Source organism: Phragmites australis, chromosome 10 (assembly GCF_958298935.1).
Source record: "Phragmites australis chromosome 10, lpPhrAust1.1, whole genome shotgun sequence".
In the NCBI taxonomy this organism is placed as follows: domain Eukaryota; kingdom Viridiplantae; phylum Streptophyta; class Magnoliopsida; order Poales; family Poaceae; genus Phragmites; species Phragmites australis.
This window is the reverse complement of record NC_084930.1, coordinates 20,503,455-20,531,219: the sequence shown is the minus strand read 5'-3', so window position 1 is coordinate 20,531,219 and position 27,765 is coordinate 20,503,455.

Below are 27,765 nucleotides of genomic sequence, written 5' to 3'. Positions count from 1 at the left end.
AAATTTTCTAGTAGGTTTTTGCATGATGGTTGTGATGAAAACATGGCTATTACTTTGATTCTCCACCATGCTTTTACCTTTATTTTCTTGTCGGTGAAATGAAGTTAACATGAATAGGTGCAAAAACTAATTACCATATGCCATGTCCATCCTCGAGATTTGCGGACTGAGTATCTGTTAATGCCTAAAAAATCAACTGGACAAATCGTTAGATGCATTGGTCCTTGAGTATACACTCGAAGCAACCGAAAGAAACAGAGAAAGGACTAGTACATAATTAGAGAGTGAAATAGCATGTTGACTATTTGTAAACTTTCACGGACTTGTGTATTTGACCAACATACGAACATAAACTCGATAGGAAAACACATATGGGATCAACTAGAACTTCAGAACCTTATGAGCGGTTAGATGTGAGATGTCTGACAATCTCTTATGCCGTTATGCCTTGAGAGGTGTAGTAATTCGTTATCGACCCAACACATGTCTCTATTAGCTCTATCCAAAGCAGTCGACACAAAGCTAGATAAACTTTTGCAAAAAAACATGTATTTACAGAATATGATAGTACTATGTAGCCCCCGACTCTCTCGTCGAGGAGGAAAAAGCTCGATCGATGAGGAAGAAAGAACATGCCTGTACCATTAAAAATATATGGTGTAGCCCCCAACTCTCTGCTCAATGACTGAACCAAGTGGAGAGTAAAGTCGTAGCATCAAAAGTATGCGATGTAACCCCTGACTCTCTATTTGATGTGATAATCAAAACAGAGAGTAGAGTTGTAGCATCAAAAGATAACTGAGGTGGCCCCTAACTCTTCGCTCAATAGCTAAGTTCAAGTAGAAAGTAGTGCATAGAACTGGTATTAAACAATGTAACTCCCTGATCTCGGGTTAATATGATAGTTAAATAGAGAGTGAAGTATAAGCTTAAAAATATAAGACGTAGCCCCTGACTCTCAACTCCATGAATGAATCGAGTGGAGAGTAGAGCATAAGCATCGACTCCTTCTCGACCACATGCTTAAAGGTGTTAGCCCCCGAGCATATGGTTGCAATTTTATCGCAGTCGTCGAATGAATCTGATCAATTGGGTAGGTGAGTATTAAAAGCCCACTCCCACTTGTGCTCGTTGTGACCCCAACCTTTGATTTGACACGTCATAATGACGTCACACCCCTCTTTGCAGAGATTAGATAAGTCATAACTCCTCAGTGATGCCTCGACTTCCACTAGACACGTCGTGTGACTGAGGTGACCTCATCATCACGCCCGGCGCTATCGGATCTTAACGGTGCGGTTTCCACAGCTATAAATAAGGAAAAACCAAAGCCATTTGATCTCACCCCATTTCCTTTCTTTCTCCTTGCACACAACCCAGTAGAAGCTTGCAGAGCTTGAGACCATAGTCTCCACTCCACTGTTGTCTCCTGAGCCATGTTTAGAAGTTAGAGGAGTAGGACCTCTCGCCCAAGGCCTCTTTCCATGGTTCCACCTGGCATCATCATCATTTCCTCTAATGTGGAGGAATGGAGTGAAAGGCCTAGGAGGAGAGGGAACAAAATGTCCATTGGAGGTCAACAACCTTTCACCCGCCACCTCCGGCGTTTCCTTGACACCGACGCCATGAAGCGAGCGGCACAGGAATCGTCAACGTGAGCAGTGCAGGAGGAAGATGATGAGAGTGGTGATCTTGATGAGATCATCGATCTGGTCACCAACGAGGTCTTTGCGATGGAACCCCAAGCCTCTAGTAGTAAAGCAAGCACGATCATCTTCTCCATCGACAAATGCCATATCATCTCCACGCCCTACAAAGGACCACTCGGCATTGCCGGCGCCGGTCAGCATCTCTAGTAAGGCCTTCACCTCGGCCACTCTCTCAAGATATTATGCTGGCTAGTGGTCGGTACATGGGGCGATCAGCTGCCGCCCGAAAGAAGAGTAGAGAAGGTTCCTCAACTCATTCAAGGGCAAGTAAGGGTCCACATACTTCTGAACTCTTGGAAGTGATGGATCTTCACTATTTGCAAGAGCTAGGTGGATCCTTTCTGTTAACTTTGCGCTAGCCACGCAGGTTAGAAAGAGAAAAATATGCAATAGGATAGTCAGTCTGATCAAAATGTAATTGACCTACCTTCAAGTTACCTTAACTATGAATGGAACTGTTGGAGTTGGTCGATGTTCCATGAGTGTTCGAGTATCTCACTGTTCGGAGTATATAGCTGTACTGATCCAGGTCAAGTAACTTCATATGGCGCCTAGCCTAATTTTGCACATTTGGTAAGACAAGGTTCCCAACAGTCAGATTCCTGAGCTGGATTTTCTGACTACAATATCTACCTAACGCTTGTTGATACTTGGCCCCTTGAATGGATGCTCGATCACAGTATTCCTTGAGTAGAGTGATATCGTTCACTCATAACTGCTCTTGCCTTCTTTGGAATAACTTTCCACTCGAGGTAACCCAAACTACAATTTAGTCGGAAGCACTGCCTCTGCTTTGTAGACTAAAAAGAACGGAGTTTCACCGGTGACCCTATTAGTCAAGGTACAAACTGCCCATGTCAGTTAGTGAAGCTCTTTCACCTAGCATTTCAAGTAAACTTTAAGCCTATCAAAAACCCGAGTTTTGATACCCTGCACAATTATAACATTGGTGCACTCAACCTAACTGTTACTTTTAGGGAGCTACTAAAGGGAAACAAGTTTTTATGCCAAATTTTTCACAAAATTTAGTAAAATTCATGCTTCTAAATTGGCTACCATTGTCTATAATTATCTGAGGTGGAACACCATATCAAGTAATTATGCTCCTCATGAACTTCTTGGATGCTTCTATGGTTATCTTTTCCATGGGTTCAATCTCGATCCACTAAGTGAACGTGTCTATAGCCACGAATAGGAATTTGAAACCACATTGGGCCCTTGGGAATGGTCCCAGGATATACAAGCCCCAGATAGCAAAAGGCCAAGAAAGAGAAATTGTTTACAAAGTTTGGGTTGGTCGAGTGGTCTGTCATAAAAAAATGGCATCTTTCGCACTTTTTGACCATCTTGAAAGCATCCTGGAGGGTAGTTGGCCGAAAGAACCCTTGGTAGAAAACATTTCCAACCAAAGTGTGATAAGACACATGTTTACCACACATGCCTCTATGGATATCGAACAATATCTTATTGCCCTCTTCTTGAGTCATGCACTTCATCAAGATTTTGTTACTCCCCTTTCGATAGAGCTTGCCGTCTACCAAAGCGTATAGCTTGGACTTACGAGCAATTTTCTCTACAGATGAATCACCATCAGGGATCTCTCGACCTTCAAGATATTCTTAGAATGGAGTCATTCAAGTCAGTTCACATTTGAGTAGTGCAACTACTGTGTCTGTGGTCCTGTCGAATTGACCCAACCAGATAGTTAGCCGAGTTGGGTAGCATTTGAGCTCAAAACTATCGAGACATATGGTTTAAGGAGTGTCTTGATGAAGACTCCTAAAGGTGCTAGAGAACATGACAAAGCCAGCCTAGTGAGTTCATCAATGGTGGCATTATCACTTCTTCGAGTGTGTGTGACTTCCAGCCCTTCGAACCATTGCTCGAGCTTTCATACCTCATTCAGATAATCTACCATGTTGTCATCTAAGCACTGATTCTCCTTTTGCACTTTGTTTACGACTAGCTATGATTCACCTTTAATGAGTAGTCACCCGATTCCAAGCGATATAGCTATGCGGAGCCCGTTTATCAATCCTTCGTATTCTGCAACTTTGTTGAAAGCTTTAAATTCTAATTTAATGATGTACCTGAGTTCGACGCCCATTGAAGATTTTAGTATGATGCTAACCCCTGAATCTTGAAGCATAAGCAATTCACCAAAGAAGAGCATCCGGTGGTCCTGGACCATGTTTAGCTTTCTCAATATTCATCCATTCGGTGATGAATTCTGCTAATACTCCCGATTTGATACTCGTATGCGGTGAATAGTTTACCTCAAACTAATTGAGCTCGACCGCCCATTGCACGATTCATCCAGTTGCATCTCTATTGCATATAACATCGTTTAGTGGATACATCATCACGACTGTGATCTTGTGCGCTTCGAAATAGTGTCGTAGCATTCGGGAAGTCATTAGGACAGCATATAGCAACTTATGCACTTGCGGGTATCACAGTTTAGCATCATGTAGGACTTCGTTCATATAGTAAATCGGCTTTTAGATCTTGGCCTTCTTCTCGGGGCATTCCCATTCAACCACCAGGGCCGTGCTTACGACTTGTGGGGTAGCTGCAATGTACAAAAAAGAGCTCATCTTTTTCGTTAGGTAGGATTAGAATTAATAGAGACAATATATACCTTTTTAAGTTCTAAAAGGCCTTCTCCGCCTCTTCTGTCCACTCGAACTATTCATTCTTCTTCGAAAGCTTGAAGAAAGGCATCCCTCACTAGCCTAACTTGAAGATAAATCCACTAAGTGCTGCTATACATCCTATCAAGTTTTCAACCTCCTTCAGTGATCGAGGTGACCGCATCTAGTTGAGAGCCTTAATTTTGCCTGGATTGGCCTCAATGCCATGACTTGACACCGGGAAGCCGAGAAGCTTGTCGGACGAAACGCCAAATGCGCACTTCTGGGGGTTAACCATCATACGGTATTTCCTATGGTTGTCTAAAGTTCCCTTAAGGTCAATGCTCAATTCATCTTTGGTTCTAGACTTGACTACAGTATCATCAACATAAGCTTCAATGTTGCACTCGATCTAGGACTGTAAACAAATTTGAATACACCATTGATAAGTAGCACCAGCATTCTTTAAACCAAAGGGCATCTTCGCATATCAAAATACACCAAAAGGAGTAATAAAAGCAGTTTTTTCTTCATCCTCTATCCTCGTGATAATTTAGTGATACCCCGAATAAGCATCTAGAAAACACAGCAATTCACAACCCGTCGTAGAGTCAACAATCTGGTCAATGCGAGGAAGAGGAAAAGGATCCTTAGGACAAGCTTTGTTGAAGTCGGTGAACTTCACGCATATTCTCCACTTGTCGTTGGCTTTCTTTACAAGGATAGGGTTCACGAGTCACGTAGGATGACAAACTTCTCAAATTAAGCCCGCTTTTAGAATTTGCTGACCTCCTGCTATGATGAGGACATCACTCTTTCGGATACACACACACCGAGTATTCCTCCAACAATAGGTCCATTGACACGAGCTCGTGCACGTCAACTAAATCATGAGGTGAGCTCGTTCCTTAGTGTTCCTTTATATTTTGATGATGATGGGATGCTACTGAATAATTGTGATGTATTGTTACTTAGGAACACAGGAGAAGAACAGCAAGGGCGCTCAAGCCAAGATGGAGGTACAATCCAGTTCGAGTCCGTTTCGGAGTCCAGGACCAGTCTGCACTAAAATCGTCGCCCAGGACGCATACGGACTCCGTTTTCGACGTTCTACACATAGTTGGAGAGCTAAGGAGATAAGCTTTCCAACGTAACTGATCCCATGTCCAAATTCATTCTGAGTCAACAGGAATCGTCGAAACAAGTGAACGTCCAGAATCTGTCAGGGTGCTGCGCCACCATCTTTTGGGCCGTTGGGCCGTGTAACGAGTTGGAGTCCATTAGGGACGAGTCCAGGGGTCCTTGGCCGACCCTAGTCTTTTATATACAGTAGCCGCCACCCTAATTAGGGTTGGGTTTTGCTTAGATATTGATCTACACACAGTTGTGAGATTTTCGCTCTTGTTCCGGACCGACTAGGCCGCCGCAAGTGTTTGTGGAACCCCAACTTCGAGTGCTTGAATTCTATTTGCAATATTTCAGATTGCATCTTCTACGTTCTTGCTTGTGTTCTCGGTACGCTTGCAGGGATTGAGCCTTCTTGGCGAAGTCAACCGCGCGACACGGTTGATAACCATCGGAGCTGTGGTGTAGTGATTGCAAGGGAGACGATCTGTTCGGGTCGAAGCCTTTGGATCATCAACGTCGAGTTCTCCACCCACCGACTTATCGCTACCTATCGGAAGATCAGACCAACATTACTCATCAACTGGTATCAGATTTTCAGGTTGCCCGTTAGGTACTTTCGTTTTCCCCTTTAGATTAGTCTGTTTTTCATTACCTAGAGTCCAGAAAAAACCAAAAAAATTCCGTCAATTTCCGCTGCCCTAGAACCTTTGTGCCTTTGCAATTTTTGTTTTCAGTTGCGCGTTGTTGAGTTTGTGTCTGTGGTCGAGTCTTGTTGCTGGTTTTAGAGTCGTGTTCTTGGTCTTTAGTCAACGCTCCGTGCTGTTTTGATCACGCCGCTATCCCATCGCCACCATCCCCACCAACAAGTCGAGCCACCACATTACTCGATTTGCCACCGCGAGCCGCCTTTTGTTGCTTTCCGCCACGCCAACCCTAGATAGGTCGCAAGCCGCCTTGTATCAATTGCCCTGCCACCGCTGCTCTCCTTGTTTATCTCGCGATCCTATTGCTTGCAATACCTTAAAGAGGTCAATTTCTGCCAGAGTTGCTTAAAAAAAACCCTAACTCGACAGGGGTTCAGTAAAACAGCCATAACTTTCTCATACGGACTCGGAATCAGGCAAATTTTTTTTTCATGGACATCTACAGAAAAAGTTACATCCGTTGCTCCCCCACTTTTTTGGGTTCCGCCGAAATTTTTTTCCCAAATTCGGCTCGGAAGATTGAGTATTCGGGCCGCGAAGTTTCCGCACGCTTTTCAAAGAACGTGCTTGATTTTCTATAGGCCACATCTTGCATCCGTTTGAGCTGAAAATTTCTGTGGTTCTTGCTTGTGTGCTCCTAGTTCAGAAAAAAATATCAGAAAAATACAAAAAAAAAATCGTGATTTCTACTAGTGCTAAAAGACAAAAAAGAGGAGCACATAGAGAACACCCAGATCATTGTGCTATTTGCTGTGTCTTTCTCTGTTCATCCTTTTTCCCTTTGTTTCAGCTGTTGTGCTAGGACTAGGGACACGTGATAGATCAGCAACTGTGATTCATACTTTGGACACTTATTTAGCTTTGCTCTTCTGATTACAGTTATTGCTAATCCTTGCTACCATATTGTGCCTTCCAAGCTCCACCTCCTTTGATCTGAACAGGTTCACTCTTGCAATCATCCCACGCTTCCAGACTCGTCACCGGTTGTTCCTCCTTACTGCGTTGGTAAGAACGTTTGTAAGAGCGTGGTAAGACGCTTGAGTGTGTGTGATTCCACCTTCCACAACTTAGTAGTTGATAGGGATAATATTGTGTTGTCCTTTGTTTTCTACTAACCATGTCAGGTGATGGCTCTCCGTCGGATTTTAAGGATTGTGTGTCCAAGAAAGAACTCAACAAAGCCTTGCAGGATCATACTAGACTATTGACAGATATTAGAACAAGCATTGCTAACCTCGTCACGCGAGTCAACGACCTTCAGTTGCGACAGCCACCACAGGATGATGACCATTCACATGATGATGATGATACTAATAATGGTGACCAAGAAGATGGTGAGGTTTTTGTTGGGCAAGATGCGCGTGCTGAGCAACGTCCTCGTGCTGAACAATTACGTCGTGACCAACAACAACGTCGTCAAGGTAATGGAGGTAATAATGTTAATCGCAACGGTCACGATGATCCTTATTCTAAGATTAAGTTTTCAATGCCTCCTTTTGATGGTGCATATGATGCTGATGCTTATTTGAATTGGGAAATGACGGTTGATCAAAAGTATAGTTCTCATATGGTTCCTGAAATGCATAGAGTTAGACTAGCCACTTGTGAGTTCACGAATTATGCTATTATTTGGTGGAATGGTTTAGTTTCTAGTGGCTTAGAACCTGAATCATGGCCTAGACTAAAGCGTGCCATGCGCAATAGATTTATTCCTCCTGATTATACACGTGAATTGAAAAAGAAATTACAGCGCTTAAATCAAGGTTCTAAATCTGTGCATGATTACTATCAAGAGCTTCAAATCGCTATGCTTCGTTGTAGTATACAAGAGGATGATGAGGATACCATGATTCGTTTTTACTCCGGGTTGAGACGTGAAATTCAGGACCTTGTTGATTATAAAGATTACAATACTACCAATAGGTTGTTCCATTTTGCTATCTTGGCAGAAAAAGAACTCCAGGGTCGACAACAGGTGCAGAAATTGCGGAACAATTTTGGGAGTACATCTACTTCACGAGTACCACCTGGACAAGCAACAACATTCCCTTCTACATCTACACGATCTGCTGCCCCCTCCTCCAACACTCGGGCGCGTTCAACAGGAGCACCACAACCATCACGTGAGGTGAGCAAATCTACTGTTTCGCAGGATCCAATGCCACGCTCTTCTTCAGGTGCAGCTACCACGGGTCGTACAACGGGCATTGTGTGCCGTCGCTGCCAAGGTATTGGCCACATCATGAAGGATTGCCCAAGCCAGCGAGCATACTCCGCAACAGCAGATGGTGGATATGTTAGTCATAGTGATGTCGAGGAAGAATATGCATTTGAAGCTAATCTTGCAGCCAATCATAACATGGATAGTGAGGGGGAGGAGATTAGTGGTACCGCTGCCACAGAGAGTTATGCAGCATGCACCTTCATTGTGAAGCGAGTTTTGAGTTCTCAAATTGGGCAAGCGGAGCAACTACAACGCCATAATCTGTTCCAAACATTCCTCATTGTCAAAGATGCACGTGTCCGTACCATAATTGATGGTGGGAGTTGCAACAACCTCTTGAGCTCCGATCTTGTGAAGAATCTTTCCTTGCCAACACGTGCACATCCTCATCCATACTACATTCAGTGGTTCAATAACAGCGGTAAGGTTAAGGTAACACAATCTGCGAGAGTACATTTTTCTATTGGTTCCTACCATGATTATGCTAATTTTGATGTAGTGCCTATGCAAGCATGTTCACTTTTGTTAGGCCGTCCTTGGGAATTTGATACCGATGCTACACACCATGGTAGAAGTAATAAATACTCTCTCATGCACAAGGGAAAGAAAATCTCTTTGCTTCCTTTGACACCTGCTGAAATTGTGCAATGTGATAAAGCTTTAGCTGAAAAAGAAAAGAAAGAACGTGTTTTGGAATCTGAAAACCAGCAAGTAGCTCAATCTATTTTTCCACCTAAGAAAGAGAAGAACACACCTAGGTCCGAAGGCATTAAGTTAAAGGGTGGTGTTATACTTGCTACTAAATCTGACCTTGCTAAAATTCAAGATAATGATACTTTGTGCTATGCTTTCGTATGCAAAGAGGTTTTATTTTCAAATGATGATATACCTAGCTCTTTGCCTGCTGCTGTCACTAACCTTTTGCAGGAGTATAAGGATGTCTTTCTATCTGAGATACCCCCGGGGCTGCCACCATTGAGAGGGATAGAGCACCAAATAGATTTGATCCCGGGAGCGACTTTGCCAAACCGCGCTGCATATAGGACCAATCCGGAGGAGACTAAGGAAATTCAGCGACAAGTCCAAGACCTTTTGGACCGTGGGTACGTACGAGAGAGCCTTAGTCCTTGTGCTGTTACTGTTCTTTTGGTTCCTAAGAAAGATGGTACATGGCGCATGTGTGTTGATTGTAGAGCCATTAATAATATCACAATAAGGTATCATCACCCTATTCCTAGGCTAGACGACATGCTTGATGAGTTGAGTGGTTCTATTATTTTCACGAAGATTGACTTGCATAGTGGTTACCACCAAATAAGAATGAAATTAGGAGATGAATGGAAAACTGCTTTCAAAACTAAGTTCGGTCTATATGAGTGGTTAGTGATGCCTTTTGGTTTAACTAATGCACCTAGCACTTTCATGAGATTGATGAATGAGGTCTTACGTGCTTTCATAGGAAGATTTGTGGTGGTGTACTTTGATGATATTTTGATCTATAGCAAGTCACATGAAGAACACATTGATCATCTATGTGCTATTTTTACTGCTTTGAGAGAGGAACGTTTGTTTGCTAACCTCGACAAGTGCACCTTTTGCATGAATAGAGTTGCTTTTCTTGGCTATGTTGTTACTCCACAGGGAATTGAAGTGGATGAAGCTAAAATTGAAGCCATCAAGAGCTGGCCAACCCCTAGGACTATCACACAGGTGAGAAGCTTTCATGGCCTTGCAGGGTTCTATCGGTGTTTTGTGAGAGATTTCAGCACCATTGCTGCCCCACTCAATGAGTTGACAAAGAAGGGCGTTCCGTTCCAATGGGAGCCAGCACAAGAACAAGCTTTTAATATGCTGAAAGATAAGCTTACGCATGCACCTCTACTCCAACTTCTGGACTTTGGTAAGACTTTTGAGTTAGAATGTGATGCTAGCGGCATTGGAATTGGAGGAGTGCTACTACAAGGAGGTAAACCCGTTGCTTATTTTAGTGAGAAATTGAATGGGCCATCTCTTAATTATTCGACGTATGGTAAGGAGTTATATGCTTTAGTGCGAGTTTTAGAAATATGGCAACATTATCTTTGGCCCAAGGAGTTTATTATTCATTCTGATCATGAAGCTTTGAAACATATTAGAAGCCAAGCTAAACTGAACAAACGTCATGCTAAATGGGTTGAATTTATAGAGTCATTTCCTTATATCATTAAACACAAGAAAGGTAAAGACAATGTCATTGCAGATGCGTTATCTAGACGTTATACCATGCTGTCCCAACTTGATCATAAGATTTTTGGTTTAGAAACAATTAAAGGATTATATACTACTGATTTGGACTTTAAAGATGTTTTTGAACATTGTAAAGAAGAAAGAACTTGGAATAAATATGTGCTGAATGATGGATTACTATACCGTGCTAACAGGCTATGCATCCCAGCTAGCTCTATTCGCCTATTGTTCTTGCAGGAAGCGCATGGAGGTGGTTTGATGGGTCATTTTGGAGTGAAGAAGACCGAGGATATACTGGCTACTCACTTCTTTTGGCCTAAGATGAGGCGCGACGTCGAGTGCTACGTGGCACGCTGCACTACTTGCAATAAAACTAAGTCTCACTTGAACCCACATGGACTTTATATGCCTCTTCCTGTTCCTAGTGTGCCTTGGGAGGATATTTCTATGGATTTTGTTTTAGCTTGCCTAGGACCAAGAGGGGGAGGGACAGTATATTTGTCGCTGTGGATCATTTTTCAAAAATGGCACATTTTATACCTTGTCACAAGAGCGATGATGCTACAAACCTAGCTGATTTGTTTTTCAGCGAAATCATTCGCTTGCATGGAGTGCCTAACACCATTATTTCGGATCGTGATGAAAAAATTTTGAGCCACTTTTGGAGGACACTTTGGAATAAACTTGGGACAAAGCTGCTGTTTTCGACGACATGTCACCCTCAAACCGACGGACAAACGGAGGTTGTGAACCGCACATTATCCACCATGTTACGGGCTGTTTTGAAGAAAAATTTGAGGATGTGGGAAGAGTGTCTACCCCATATTGAGTTCGCTTACAACAGATCAGTTCACTCCACCACCAAGGTAAGTCCGTTTCAGGTAGAGTATGGTTTTAACCCCTGTGCCCCTATTGATTTACTTCCTTTACCAACATCTGAGAAATTAAATTTTGATGCTAAGACACGTGCTAATTTGATTCTGAAAATGCATGAGTTGACTAAGGAAAATATTGAAAAGATGAATGAGAAGTATAGAACTTATGGTAGCCAAGGTCGGAAACATATTACTTTTGAAATTGGTGATCTTGTGTGGTTACATTTGCGCAAAGATAGGTTTCCTGATTTGAGAAAGTCTAAATTGCTGCCTCGAGCTGATGGTCCTTTTAAAATTGTGGAAAAGATCAATGATAATGCATATAAGCTTGAGTTGCCTGCAGATTATGGGGTTAGTCCCACATTTAACATTTCAGATTTAAAGCCTTACTTGGGAGAAGAAGATGACATTGCATCGAGGACGACTCCAATTCAAGAGGGGGAGGATGATGAGGACATCACTCTTTCGGATACACACACACCGAGTATTCCTCCAACAATAGGTCCATTGACACGAGCTCGTGCACGTCAACTAAATCATGAGGTGAGCTCGTTCCTTAGTGTTCCTTTATATTTTGATGAGGATGGGATGCTACTGAATAATTGTGATGTATTGTTACTTAGGAACACGGGAGAAGAACAGCAAGAGCGCTCAAGCCAAGGTGGAGGTCCAATCCAGTTCGAGTCCGTTTCGGAGTCCAGGACCAGTCTGCACTAAAATCGTTTCCCAAGACGCATACAGACTCCGTTTTCGACGTTCTACACATGGTTGGAAAGCTAAGGAGATAAGCTTTCCAACGGAACTGGTCCTATGTCCAAATTCGTTCTGAGTCAACAGGAATCGTCGAAATAAGTGGACGTCCAAAATCTGTCAGGGTGCTGCGCCACCATCTTTTGGGCCGTTGGGCCGTGTAACGAGTTGGAGTCCATTAGGGACGAGTCCAGGGGTCCTTGGCCGACCCTAGTCTTTTATATACAGTAGCTGCCACCTTAATTACGGTTGGGTTTTGCTTAGATATTGATCTACACACAGTTGTGAGATTTTCGCTCTTGTTCCGGACCGATTAGGCCGCCGCAAGTGTTTGTGGAACCCCAACTTCGAGTGCTTGAATTCTATTCGCAATATTTCAGATTGCATCTTCTACGTTCTTGCTTGTGTTCTCGGTACGCTTGCAGGGATTGAGCCTTCTTGGCGAGGTCAATCGCGCGACACGGTTGATAACCATCGGAGCTGTGGTGTAGTGATTGCAAGGGAGATAATCTGTTCGGGTCGAAACCTTTGGATCATCAACGTCGAGTTCTCCACCCACCGACTTATCACTACCTATCGGAAGATCAGGCCAACATTACTCATCATGCTAGATGGCTTGTTTTTTGTCTTCCGCAAATTTTTGCTGCTTCTGCACCACAAGTTTGGTGTCGAGTTTCACAACTAGTTGATGCTCAATCACCACCCTAGGAACTCCAGGCATATCGATGGTTGCCATGCAAACACATCTTGGTTTGCCCAGAGAAAAGTGATGAGCTCAAATTCCTCTTTGGGATCCAGGTCAACCCCTATCTTGACCATCTTGGCTGGTTCAAACGGGTCGAGGGGAACTACCTTGAAACCACCACCTGCCTTCTTGTCCTTAGCACCATTGGTGTTCTCTCCTTTGGTAGTGTCGTCGAACTGGGAAGCCTCGATGAAGCTCACGAGTTTGGAGTCTTTGATCTTGGTGGTGGCTTGATGCTTCTAGCGCTTGGACTACGCACTTTTCGAAGTAGTTGCTACTCGGTAGAAGTGTTTGACCATATCCAGGCTCCGCTCATCTCATTTCACTGCCACACATTGATCTCCTTTGACAGTTATGACCTCTTTGGGGCTTGGGATCTTGAGCGTCTGGTATCCGTAATGTACCAAAGCCATAAACTTACCAAGCATTGGGTAGCCTAGGATCACATTATAAGCCATCTCGAAGTTCGTAAATTGAAGGTTAGCTTTTCAGTGCAAAAGTTGTCGAGCTCGCCAAATGTGACTGGCAGCTCGATCTGGCCAAGGGGCATGGTTGATGAGTTCAGAATTGTACCATGGAAGGGTTCAAGTCCTTTTCTAATCTCTGACCTTTTGATCCTCATCTTGTCTAAGGTCTTGGTGAAGATGAGGTTAAGTGAACTACCCTTGTCGACCAAGGTTCGAGAAACATTGATGTTGAGGATAGTCAGCTGGACCACAACTGGATATCGACCTGGGTGTGGAACTGTGGCTAGATGGTTAGCTTTATCGAAGGTGATCTTGACTTCTAACCACTTGAGGTACCGAGGAGGCCCAGCTGATGCTAGATTAGCCTCCCTTTCGACCGTCTTGTACTGCCTTTTTGACTCATATGAGGCGGGTCCTCTAAAGATGTGCACCAAAATCTAATCAGCCTCGTAAAATTCAAGCTCACCATCTTTGGCATCTGGCTTGGCCTATTTACTGTGATACTCAGCAAAGGCAGCCTTGAGCTTATCATCGACCTTTTCTAATGACATGCCATTCCTCAAAGTCATGCTAGTTAGTCCGATGGATGGGACACCATTTTTTGCCCCCTCGGCTTAGGCCTTTATTACCTCCGGTGTTGCGTGACTTGCTCCTATCGACTGTGGCTACATTCATGTCTAGACCCTTGCATTTGTCACCAGGTTTATTCTTCTTCCCCTCATTTTTCGAGGACTCAGGCTTATCCTTGCCAGACTGGGGATTCTTGGCGTGTATCTGGGCTTTGGCACGCTTTGTGTACTTGTGGGCTAACTCGAAGATATCCTTAACTATATGAATCTTCTGGGTAGCCAACTTTGCGACCAGATCCATGTCCCTGACCCCTCACTTGAAGGCGATGATGACTGACTTGTCTGAGATCATATTACGCCTATCACTGAACCTACGAATGAAATGTCGAAGGGATTCTTCCTTATCCTGATTTAGCTAATGAAGATCATCTTATGTCCCTGGACGCTCGAACGTACCCTGGAAGTTTGCGATGAACTGAGCCTTCAGCTCGGCCCATGATCAAATCGAGTTAGGAGGCAAGTTTAGCATCTAGGACCTCGCAGGCCCATCAAGGGTGGTTAATAGGTAATTGGCCATCACTCTATGTAAGCACCAGCTGCTCAAATAAGAATTATATAGATCTACAACCATTCATTGGGGTTGAGCTTCCCATCGTACTTCTGAATTGGACCTACTTTGAACTTCTCGGGCCATTGTATATACCAAAACTCATGAAAAAAAGCTTTGCAGCCTCCATCGAATTCCTCGAGAAGAGATGGTGGAGGACTTTCATGCCTATTCCTTGACCAGGGGAGCCACGTTGACCATCCCCTCTCAGACATCTTTGGCTGTTGTAACAATGATCATCCTCATGGCATTCCTCGCAATGGTTGTCTATCTCTCCTTAGATCATGTCAATCGTTAGGAATACAATTCCTTAAGTCTTCCTGAGTTCCACGTCTATAGATAGTATAGATACAATTCGGGCCACAGGGCTGTGCTCAAGTTCGACCACCCGAGTTCTCTGTCTATGATCCCTTGACTTGGGGATATCCACGTCCGTTGCTCCTTGAACCAGCACCTTGCCGACTGGGGTGCCTAGAGCCAGTGGGGTTATTTGCTTGAGCCACTTGAACTTGAGCTGCATTAAGCAGTGTCTTAAGTTGGTTGACCATCGGGGTCAGCGAATTTATCGGATCCAACTCGGGAAAAGATCTTAGAATCATGTGGGTGCCCTGAACATTGGCCTCCAGGGTACTAAAAACACCATTGCCCAGGCTTCTCTGTGGTCGGGCCGATATTACTCCGTGATTGCTATTCTGAGGGAGTTCGTTTCTTCATCTCTAGGGCGCTGCTAGTGAAGGTGTATCTATAGCAAGTCGTCATTGAAGACCAGGATGAACTTCACTTCCTGCGGTTTGTCGATGAAGAGTTGTATCAGGGACAATGCCCGACAGTGGAACCTCTGTAGTGGTGGTTCTTGCAATAGTGTCTACCATCGTTGGGTCTTCAGGGATTCCCGCATCATTGTTCATCACAGTATCCTGATCTCCAGCGTTCTACTCAATGTGTCTTTTGATGGCTTTGGCCAAAAACACAAATCGAGCTGTTTCATTGCTCTGGTTGTCAATGGAGCCACCGTTATCACTTTCCTAAATTTTGCCATCGCTATCGACGTCCATGAACTTGAGGACGTTAGGCTCCTTGAGATCCCAGTTGAGGTGCCGCAACTCGTGATATGCGTCCAATGGGCTGGACTCAAGAATACTGTTGTGGATCAGTCCACCCTGATTGTTCCAGTGGTAAACCATAGTTCCAAAGATAATCTCAGAGCCGACAGGAGGTGATTCGAAGATGACTACTGCCGACTCAAAATGGTCACAGAAACCGGTGTCGAAGAATCTGACAGGGATGGTACTAAAAACACCATTGCCCAGGCTTCTCTGTGGTCGGGCCGATATTACCCCGTGATTGCTATTCTAAGGGAGTTCGTTTCTTCATCTCTAGGGCGTTGCTGGTGAAGGTGTATCTATAGCAAGTCGTCATTGAACACCGGGATGAACTTGACTTCCTGCGGTTTTTCAATGAAGAGTTGTATCAGGGACAATGCCGGACAGTGGAACCTCTGTGGTGGAGGTTCCTACAACAGTGTCTACCGCCGCTGGGTCTTCAGGGATTCCCGCATCATTGTTCATCATAGTATCCTGATCTCCAGTGTGAGGAACCGTCCAAATAGTATTCTAATTAATCATCAGGAGGATCATTATTCATAATCACAACCTCGACGATTAACCAGAATACCATTCCGGTAGTCCCGGCACGTGTTTTGTGCCCAGGATCGGAACACATGCCTTCCAACTCAAATATCACAACACAGTTTAATAGAGAGCAAGTAATTAAACTGGATTACAATTATTAAACATGCAACTGCTTCCACAATTTACAACAAAAGAAGAACAGCAACAACTAAGCAGCGGAAGAAAAACCTATACAACAAAAGAGTATGGAGCCGTATGCCCTTAGGCTCCATACCAAAAGCGTCGGAGTTCGGAGTAGAATGTGCTACTCCTGCCCGCCACCCGGATCGGCAGGCAAAAAGTAGCCGAAAACTGCCTCTTCCTCGCCGACCTGTGAACCTGAAAACAACTTAAGGGCAGCACCCCTTAGTACGAAGGTACTAGCAAGTCTTACACAGTATGAGTATATATATTCTCGACTCCAAGGATCATGCATTTAAAGCTGTAGCAAGGATTAAGACATGTTTAAGTTCATTAAGCGGTAAGCAACCTAGACTCTAGGTGTAAGCAACTGACTTAACCAACCACCGACTCAAACTCTGCCAACCAACTGACCACAACAGATATGTAAACAAGTGTATAAAAGTAAACCATTACCACCAAACCACCGACCACATACCGACCAAACCACCCCAATCCAACCATGCCACAACCCATATCGAAACTCTACGACCAAAATATGGTCGCTCGGTGGAGATAAGCGATAGCGATGCTCATGACCGAGAGCGCGGCAGTTCAAACTGATTATACACCCTGCAGGGGGATACTCCTGGACCCACACGACACAGGGACCATACGGCTTGTGCCACCCGCTAAGATGCGCACAAGGGGGTACCCGTGACAACCTTTCCCAACCAGGCCCAACCATGTGGATCAACCATAGCTCGGCGAGGCGGTATTAGAACTACTCCTCGAGCAAACTAATACCGCTAAAAGCCCGGACTCAAACCGGACTCACACCATCTATGACGAGGCCCACATGACCACGTCTGCGAAGGTAATCGGCTCGCCTACCATTATATCAGCATGTGGTGAGTAAGGTAAGTGCTAAAGCCGACTACACCGATGATCGGTGCTTAACCGGTGCAAGCGGTCTACGGTATCCGGGTTCCCTTCCCGAACTGCCTGAGGACTCCTCGTGAGCAGATGACACCCCTAACACCGCCCACACCTCGTCTCAACTCACCACTCACCAAACCGACTCATCCTCAACACAACCACAAGTGTGAACAAGTAATAAGCCCTAGGCTCGCGACAACGGTGGACGCCGTCGTCGACTTCTACCGGAAAGCCTAAGTACCACTAAGCATAGCGAACTATAAGTAGGCCTCGATGACTCCACTAGGCTCCTAGGAACAACACGACACGTGACCAAAATGGGAGAATGCATAGGCATAGGTTCTACCCAACTCGGTACCCGACACATGCAATGTATACACAAGCGTAGATAACATATTAGATTTCAATTTGACACGGTGCAATATGATAGATGCTTGCCTTGCTGCCCTAGCTGCTGCTCACAGTTACCCGAGTCAAGATCACCACTGCGGGAACCTCCGGGGACAGCCTCGTTCGCCTCGTTCGCCGGTTCGAAGTTCCCTAAAAGAATCACGCGTGCAATGTAATGAATATGAATGACATGCAATGAAAGATGCTTTACTGCAAGACAGCAGTGGAGATGCAATGCACTTATGCCATGAGTTAAAAGCCTTAGGGATTTCCTTATCTGAATTATTGTTTAACATTTGACAACTTCCTAGATTGATTAAGCTTACTCTAAGGTTAAATCCAAAAGAAAGTTAACTATACTTAACAAGAGGGCAACTCTTTTGAGTAAACAAGGAACCCACTAACAGGATTTACACAACTCAATTTATGGACTAACCAATTATGAAATGTTTAAAGATTGAAACCATTTTAACAACTTATTAATCCTCAGTAAGCATTTCATAAACCCTAGTATTATTAATAAACATGGCATAATTTAACAAGATTAACAGAATTTGGTTTGCCAATTTTGGACTCATCAAAAATTGTTTATGAATTATTGAAGATTAAACACACTCATTAATTGAATAAAAGTAATTATACCTTTCACAATACCTAGTATTTTTCATGTGTAGAGTATGACAATACAAGGCCAACAAAATTAGATTCATCAATTTTGGAAATACCAAACTTTAAGTATGAATTATCAAAGCCTAGACATAAACCATTAACTCAATAATTCACAGCACACATTTCATGGCCACTAGCATTTTTAATGGACAGATCATGATACAAAAAAACCAACAAAATTGGTTTTAGGAATTTTAGAGCTCTACACAATTTCCTATGCATTTTTCAAGTTTTCAGCCGATTTAACATTGAACAAATATTCTAATTCGCATTTTTGATTTTCTCTAATATTCAAATGGGCCCACGCCTTTTTCTACCGACACCGGCCTAGCCCAAGCCACTGACCGGCGGGGCCGGCACATCTTGACCCGAGTCAAAACTGACTCGCGCCAGAACAGAGCGCAACACGGCTGGCCGGGGCTCGGCTTGAGCCCGCCGGCGGCGAGCGGCGCAGTCCAAGCGGCTGGCAACGGCAGCTGCGGCTCCAGCATGTGCGCGGGGATCCATTTGAGGCACACGTCGTCACTGTCGACGGCCGGAGAATGGCTAGCGGCGGCGGACGGCGGAAACTATACGACGGCGGCTCGGTCTTGACTCGCCGACGACGAACGGCGGCGTAACACGCCTGGCCGAATGCACCAACACGTTCCACGCGAGCATGTGGACCTAACGGCGTGCTCGCCGGCCGATGAGCTCGACAGCGGCACGGCTGGCGGCACGCGCGGGGAGGCGGCGGCGGCTCGGCCATCGTGGACACACGCGCCGGTGACGGGACGGAGGAAAAACGCCGTGCGCAAAAGGTGTACAGGAGCATGGGGAAGCTCACCGTGCAGCAGGTTGGGCCGGAGAAGCGAGGGCACGGCGGGTCGACGAAGGGCGGCGGAGTTCGGCTGCCGCCGTTGGGGAAGAAGGCGTGGATGGCTCCAATCCTTGCGGGAAACAGCCGGGGAAGGAGGGGACACGGCGGAGGAGCTCGGGCGCTCTTCCCTGCGGCTCTACTGGGCTCGGGCTCGAGGGAGCTTGCCGGTGGCGCGTCGGCTTGGCCAGCGGCGCGGCGCAATGCAGCTCGGCGCTGTGGTGCTCTGGGCGACAGGAAGAGCAAGCGAGGGAGAGAGAGATATAAGGCAGAGGCGAAGGAGGAGATAAGGCCTGGGCCGATCTTTTGGCCGGCAACGTGGAGCTGGCCACCGAAGTCAAGATTTGCGGCGCCGCCTTGCTCTGTGAGAGCGGGAGAAGGGGAAGCAGAGGCTGCCTGAGCGAAGGGGATGACAGGTGGGGCCGATGAACAGTGACCGCCAGGCAAAAATATCTTCACTACTTTGGTTATCAAGGTGGAGGCCTTACTGTGGTCTAAAAATTGTGGGACAAATTTTGTTGGCTTCTATAAATCATGAACAATCCATTTTACCTTGTTTGACCCAAAAAGCTTGCACCAAATTCAAATGAAAATTCTCCAAAGAGGCAAGCTTTTCTAACTTGTGTTAATTTTTTATGCCTTTAAAATAATTCCCAAAAATTTGGGAAAATTCATTTATATTCTCCTCCAGGCACCTACTAATTTCTAAAATTGTTTCCAACCCTATGTTGTATAGAAATATGGTGAGTTGCTTAACAACGCATCAACTAATATTGATTTTTACAATTTATTTAATTAAAAATTGCATGCCTAAAATTTCTCAAAACCAAACAAATGATGCTAATGACGTCCATTAGCACTTAATTATATGTTTTGGAAATTCTGGGCCATGACATCCAGCATTCTACTCGATGTGTCTTTCGATGGCTTTGGCCATAAACACAAATCGATTTGTTTGATTGCTCTAGTTGTCAATGGAGCCACCGTTATCACTTTCCTGAATTTTGCCATCGCTATCGACGTCCATGAACATGAGGACGTTAGGCTCCTTGACATCCCAGTTGAGGTGCCGCAACTCGTGGTATGCGTCCAATGGGCTGGACTCAAGAATACCGTTGTGGATCAGTCCACCCTGATTGTTCCAGTGGTAAACCATAGTTCCAAAGGTGATCTCAAAGCCGATGGGAGGTGATTCGAAGATGACTACCGCCGACTCAAAGTGGTCATAGAAACCTGTGTCGAAGAATCCGACGAGGATGCGCACTGAGACATGATCGATCCTGAAAAACAAAAGAAGGCCCCTATTGGTGCACTAACTGTCAAAGATTTGTTCCTAATAATGTGTCTAGAATTAGACTGGGATAGCTTCGAGATCAAGGATTGAACACAAAACAAGACATGCGATGTAGACAGATTCGGGCCCCTGACTGAAGTAATACCCTACCTCTTGTATGGAGGTTGATGTATTTGTATTCTCTCAAGTACAAGAAAGGTGGATAGACCTATTAGAAGGAGTAGATCAGATTTAAATTAAACTAGAGTTGAAGTCACCGAGTATCTCATATGGTCTTGGTACTTGTGTCGAGTTGAGTCGTGATGAACCGCACTAGGTCGTCGAAGTTGTGGTTCTGGTTGTAATTCTCCTTCTCTTTTCAGGGGTCTAGGTCCCTGCCTTATATATGTCCTAGCACTGCCCTAAATCCTGCCATAATCAATGAGGAGTCATCTATCTTGTGGATCAAGGCAAGACAACTAAATCCAACTTGGATACTAGTCGTACTCAAGTCAATTAACCCGATTGAGATCTTCCTAATATGGGCTTTCGTTATCTCCGAGTATACCAGGTCCCTCAGATGCGGGTCCACACTATCCAAAGTCATTTAAAGATGTGAACAAAGTATCATGTCCATATATGATGTACCCCTTATGCATATATACTCTATAGTTAGATATTCAACAAGACTCATCAAAAGTAACATCCCAAGAAATACGCATCCGACGAGCAACAGGATCCCAACACCTATAACCCTTACGCTCAGCATTGTAACTAAGAAAGACACACTCAATAGATTGAGCCATCAATTTGGTACATTCACGGGAGGGAGAGAGAAGAACAAAACAAACACAACAAAAAAAGACAAATAGAGGAGTAGTCAGGAAGGTGTCCACGTAGACGCTCAAAAGGAATCCCACCCTGAGAGCAGAGGAGGGTTGGATATTAACTAAGTATGTGGTAGTGGAGACCGCCTCAGCCCAAAAATGAGGTGGAAAAGAAGAGACAATCATAAGCGCATTAGCTGTCTTAAGAAGATGATGATGCTTGCGTGCTAAGCAACACCATTCTTAGCATGAGCTCTAGGATAGGAGAACTGAGACAACATACCCTGTTTAGCAAGAAAAGAATGAAGATACCTAGAAAGAAATTTGTTAGCAGAGTTAGCACGAAAAACACGAATATGAGTGTCAAACTGAGTGTGAATAATAGTGTGAATATAGACAACACCTCGCTACAAGAAGACATGAAATAAATCCAAGTGTAGCGAGAGAAATCATCTATAAATATAATATAGTATCTATGACCCCCTTTTGAAATGAAGGGAGCCGGACCCATACATCTGAGTGAAAAATGTCAAAGGGACATTGAGATACTGACTAACTACAAGAATAAGGAAGTTGGATATATTTACCAAGCCTACAACCCTGATAATCTAAGGACACATCTCCTAAGATAGACCCTAAAAGACCATGATGAACTACTGAAAATAGGCGTGACCCACAAACATAACATAAACAATGATGCCACTGTTGGAAGGAGCTAGTAGTCAAGGTAGCAGAAAGACCTGCGGTGGTAGCAGAAGCAAGGCAAAGCCAGTCAAGCTCCTAGAGACACTGAGAATCTTGGTGTCGAGGGCCAGGACCAACTAGAGTACCTGTGTGACGATCCTGAACACAACAAGAGTCAGAATCTAGGATAAAACGACAACCATGGTCAGTAAGCTAACTAGCAAACACGAGCTGCATGGTGAGTTGGGGAACATGAGCAAAAGAAGGGACGCTAAAAGAAGAAGTGCTAAGAGTGCCCCGACCAGCAAAAGAAAGAGAACTACCATCAACGGTAACAACATGAATAGGAGAAACAAGAAGATGAAGTGAAGACAAACTGGAAGAATCAGAAGTCATATGAAAAGATGCTTTAGAGTCAAGAATCTAAGGTGAAGTACCTAACTGTGTAGAAGGTGGTCTCTCAGTGAAAGAAGAGAGAGTAGAAGAACCTATCAGTGCAGAGCTAAAGGTAGCAACTAGGTGATGATGCAGCATCACGATCTCCTACTGAGTGTTAGTTGAAGAGGTAGTTGCAGAGGTAGCCGAGGTAGAAGCACTAGAGGAACATTGAAGATGCTTCTTCTTCCGATAGCAATTCACCTCAACATGGACCACCTTGCTGCAGTAGGCACAGTGAGAGCATGTAGTGAAGGGGACACACGAGGAGTAGACAACAATGTAGTTGAAGATGTAGGCGCAGCAGGTGGATGAGCAGCCAGTACTGAAGGAAGTGGCAAGAGTCCAGAACCACACAGATGAGTCTCCTTTGAGCATAGCTCTGTAAGAGCCTCTACAAGCGTGACACGAGGATGTTGAGCAAGCAAATGAGCTCGTCGCTACTCAAAGGCGAGTCAAAAAGTTGTAGAGGCGTCAAAAGTCATGCTCAGCACGTATATCCAAGCAGAATTAACAAGAGTGGCAACCAAAAATAGAAAGAGAGTCCAACTGACACCATACATCCGACAGATGAGCATAGTATGCATCAACTGTGGTATCACCTTGCTGAAGAGACTGCTCCTGGCAAACAACAGATAGATAGAGAGTGTCCCTAAATGGCTCATAGGTTTGACGAAGATGAGTCCACATTTGAAAGGTAGTAGAGAACTCAAAAATCTCAGAAGAAAACCTGTGCTCCACACTAGCAATTAAATTAGCCGACCAATTATGGTACAGCTCCAAAGCTTTCAGATAAGCAGAGACAACCTTCTCATAGACAGCAGTGGCAACATCAAAATTTGCTTTGTCTCCTTTGTCAATAGTCGGTTGCACTGGCTTTGTTGGAAGCTCAAGAGAAGACGGACAAGGAACTTCACCAGAGAGGACACCCTAAACATGAAGCTCGGGCATGTGGATGCGCATATGCTACACAAAGTCCCAGTAGTTGGCACCATCAAAGATCATCGAGCACCAAGGAACTAAAATAATGTTTGATAACACCCTGAAGAGGTGACGAACGACGGTGAGAGTGCAACGGAGAAGCGGCCAAAAATTTTGATTTTTTGTTCTTGCACTTACCAACGAGTTAGACCCTACACGTGACTGAGTCAGACTCAGACCGACTGAGAGGTGGGTGTCCAGCGGGTGGCCGTCGGAGTGGTCCAGTGGGTGGAGGTTCGGCGGCCCAAAAGAGCAATCGACGAAGGCCTGTGAGAGCGACTGGTCGGGAGGGGACGACCGAGCGCGTCGGGTAGGCAGGCTGGGCTCAGCCGGCGATGAATCCAAGTGCTTCCGAGACAAGTAGGCAATCAGCGTTCGTGAGGCTGGTGGTTCGACAGGCGGATGCAATGTGACAACAGCTGGATCCAAAAGGATTGGGAGAGGAGATACATCAGTAGGAGCAGAGGTGGGAAAAGGACGAATCCGACAAGTATTGTAGATGAACACTAGCTGGAAGACGCGTGGAATTGCAACACACGGTGTCGGTGTATAGAATAGGGGGTCCCTGTTCTGAGAGCCCACACCAGCTAATACCAGTTGCCAGAAATTGTTTTCCCAGGCTAGGGTCCGCCAAGTGACCAGTCTGCACCTTTGTAACTAGTATCCTTACCACATAAGGAAATCCCATGACCAGCCTTCGCTAGTCATGGGACTGGCACTCCTCCCTGGCGGACAGGTCATGGCTGGTGCAGAAGTGTCGTGTCCCATCCCATAGCATTAAACGCTATGGGACGGGCTCGCAGGAGTGTCAGACTGCTTCATAAGTGCACGTGCAAGACCGATGATGGGACGGGGTAGACCGATTGACTTGGTTGAGGTAAACGTGGAGGAGTCCAATGGATAGGATGGGCTTGGCAGGGTCATCAGAGCAAGAGAGGTGCCTGCACCATCTTTTATAATAGCCTATGGGTGAAAGGTTTAACTAGGCATGAGATTACTATTTTTGGGCCTATTTATAAGTTCTCCTTCTCTCTAGTCTAGTATATAACGAGAGAAGGAACTCATCTGTAACTAGTTCATAAAAACTCATAACAAAATACATAGAATGTAGAGATGTTATCCTTTGGGATGCCTAAATCTAGCAGATACACAATTGTCCAAGACGTTGATCATGCGCCCATCGTCTGGTACACTCCAGACTAATGTTCTCGGATTAACCCATGACACGCGGAGAAGAGGAGCGCGAACCCTAAATTTTGGCTCTATATACAATATTAGAAATAGCAAATTGTATTCTTTGAAGGTCCTTGGCTAGTATATATACACATGTACAGGTTACAATATGCAAACGCCTTACAGACTTACACAGATATATATATAATTAATGTATTTATAGTTACTGTTGCACCACCCTCAATTAATGTATTTATAATTAACGAGTTACAATTAATGTATTTATATTATATGCTTAGGCTCATCTCTAGTTACTGTTGCGCCACCCTCAATTACAATCACAAAATAGTAGAGTTACAATCTGTGAGATAGAGAGTTACAACCAGACGTAAATAAAAAAAATTTGAGTTACACGCGTAATGGATGAACGTAACTCGTAACAAATTCCTTGCCTAATGATGTACAACCTAAGGAACATGATTGTAATCGCAGTACAATCTAAAATGTAATTTTGGTCCTTACATATATATATATATACGTATATATTAATTGTAACTCGTTAGCTTCTCGTGTTACAATTATATACTTTTGGATGTGCGGTTGTAGCTGGTCTACCTATCATAATGTAACTGATATTTTTTTGAGTTGTAACTAGGGATGGTACAAAAGTAACTAGAGTTGAGCCTAAACGCAGAATAGACTCGTTGTATGTGTGTATATATATATCTAACAAATCCAATGTGTCTCCAACAAATTCTCCCAATAATGCAGCAACCTGACCAACTTTATAAAAAAGTTCTAACAAAATGTTGTTTTCTCACTCAGTTCTTTATTTTTTTCCCCACACAAGAACAGTAAGGAAGAGCCCAACTGGAAAGCATGCCAACATAATAATATACAAATATATAAATACAAGAGGGGTGAAAGAAAATCCCAAGGAATAGGCAGTCACAAAATGAAAAACGTCTGATGCAAGTACAAACAAACCTAACAAATTATTTTGTAATAGAAGGAAGAGACCATAACCATTAGTGTAAGAAAGATAACTAGCCCATGTTCTAGAAAATTACAAAAGACCTGCCCAGCGTCGCACTTGCAACAGCCCGACTATTGCCATACATACTCTATGGGATGGACCACCTTTTGGATTTTACTAATTAAAGGGAAATAACCATGGAAGATGAACTAGAAGAAGAGCTTGACTATTGAGTGCAAACTCTATGGCCAATCCACCAGTACTAGTAAAAGCAGCAACTGTAATGGATTCATGGTAAAGTTCCTTATGTAAAGATGGTTAAGACTATTAGCCAAAAAACATTCTGGAAGCATCACTCGGATAATAAACTTACATCAGGAAAAATTACTATATTCCTCACTTTCTAAAACATATCAAAGATGTATGAACCCTACAGAGAACATGTCATCCTGAGCATATAATTATGTTCGAAAATCTTGCCAATGTGCTACTTTGCTTTTCAATTATATTCTTGACTATGTGTCCTATGTTCATCCTCAAACTAATATCTGTTCTATAGCTAAACCACACGCTTCTAATTTAAGACCACAGAACTTCCTTGGACATGTCATGGTCCCGATCCACAGTATATACTTTACACAATTGAAACCTTCTGATAAGAAAGCCTTCCAACGATGAAGGATTCTGCAGTTATCACGACAAGTAGAGGTCATAACTAGATTTTGCCACATGAGGGTACCGAGTACATCTGCAGCTTTATAACAACCACATCAGCAAAAGAGTCAGATGCCTTACCAATGCGAATCTCCCACGTGACACACTCCAAAGTGTTAGCTATCCTGAGCCCTGAGGTGAGAGATTTGAATAGGAAAACATTCTTCCGCAACTTGCTCTGATTTTTCATCCAACTTGGGGAGATATTTCACCATCAGAGAATAAGAAGCTCTATTTTGACAGGAAAGAGAAAAAAAACAGACTCTAAGAACGAAGCATGACGCAGGGGAAGGTACAAAGATGGCCCCTTACAACGATGGGAGCCCCGCTCAGCATCTAAACACCAACCCCCTCACCACTCATAGAAACAAACCAAGCACAAAAAACCAACCCAGCACCATTCTACGGAACAATAGTAAAAACTGCTTGATCTTCTTCAACCATCTGCGCGGAAACGCCTACACCGCTTGATCACAACAAAACCAGGGACGCAGAGTCACGAAAACCAAGCAAGCTCTCATAACCTGCATCAACATAAGTAGTACCTGCAACTTTTCACAGTGCTGTCTTGTGGCGTTGTTGCATGTGAATTGCAAACACACCATGATGGGAAGCACAGTTACCGGACTGGAGCAAGGGATGACAAAAATAGTCTCTGGCCTCTCACGTAGGACCCTGGCCAGTCTGCGTGCCGAGCGAAGCCAGACGGAAGGTATCCAACTGTTCCTTGGTCCGCTCCGCCAATTGATCCACAATACTCTCAACATTTTGGAAAATTCTGCAGTTCCTTTCCTTCCAAATGTTCCACCAAAAAGCAATCACCAAACCATCAAATGATCTCTAGAATTCTTTGTTGATCCGGCGCGATGCCGCAGTCCACCAACCCATCATGGCGTGGTAGGATGATATTTGTGGAAGTGTGGGCAGATGCAACCAAGACAACAAAAGATACCAAACTTGCCAAGTAAAGACGCGTTCTTTGCATAAGTGTGTGGGAGTTTCCTCTTCTTGATCATAGAGGTGATAGGTCTGTTATCGAGGCTATCCCCTTTTAGCAAGATTGTCTATAGTCAGAATCTTATTTTGCAGAAGGACCCATGAAAAAAATTTGCACTTTGGCTTGCCCTCTAGACCCATTTCATCTTGTATTTCTTGATTTGTCTCAAAAATTGTATGTTGTAAGCACTTTTTGTAGTGTAAGTGTTGTTGTTTGTCCACCACCAAGTTATGGAGTCTGTTCATGTTCGGTTGAAGTTGGCGATCCCTTAGCAAGCTCCAAAGGTGGGAAGATTTAGAGAAGCTCTTGCTCGGATGCAATTTGGTCGATGTATCGAAGCCATTGGTGCTCCGGGAGCCCTTGCTTCAACGTGAAATTTTTCCTCGAAGACATAGCAAAAATGAGAGGTGCTATGTTCTTGGGT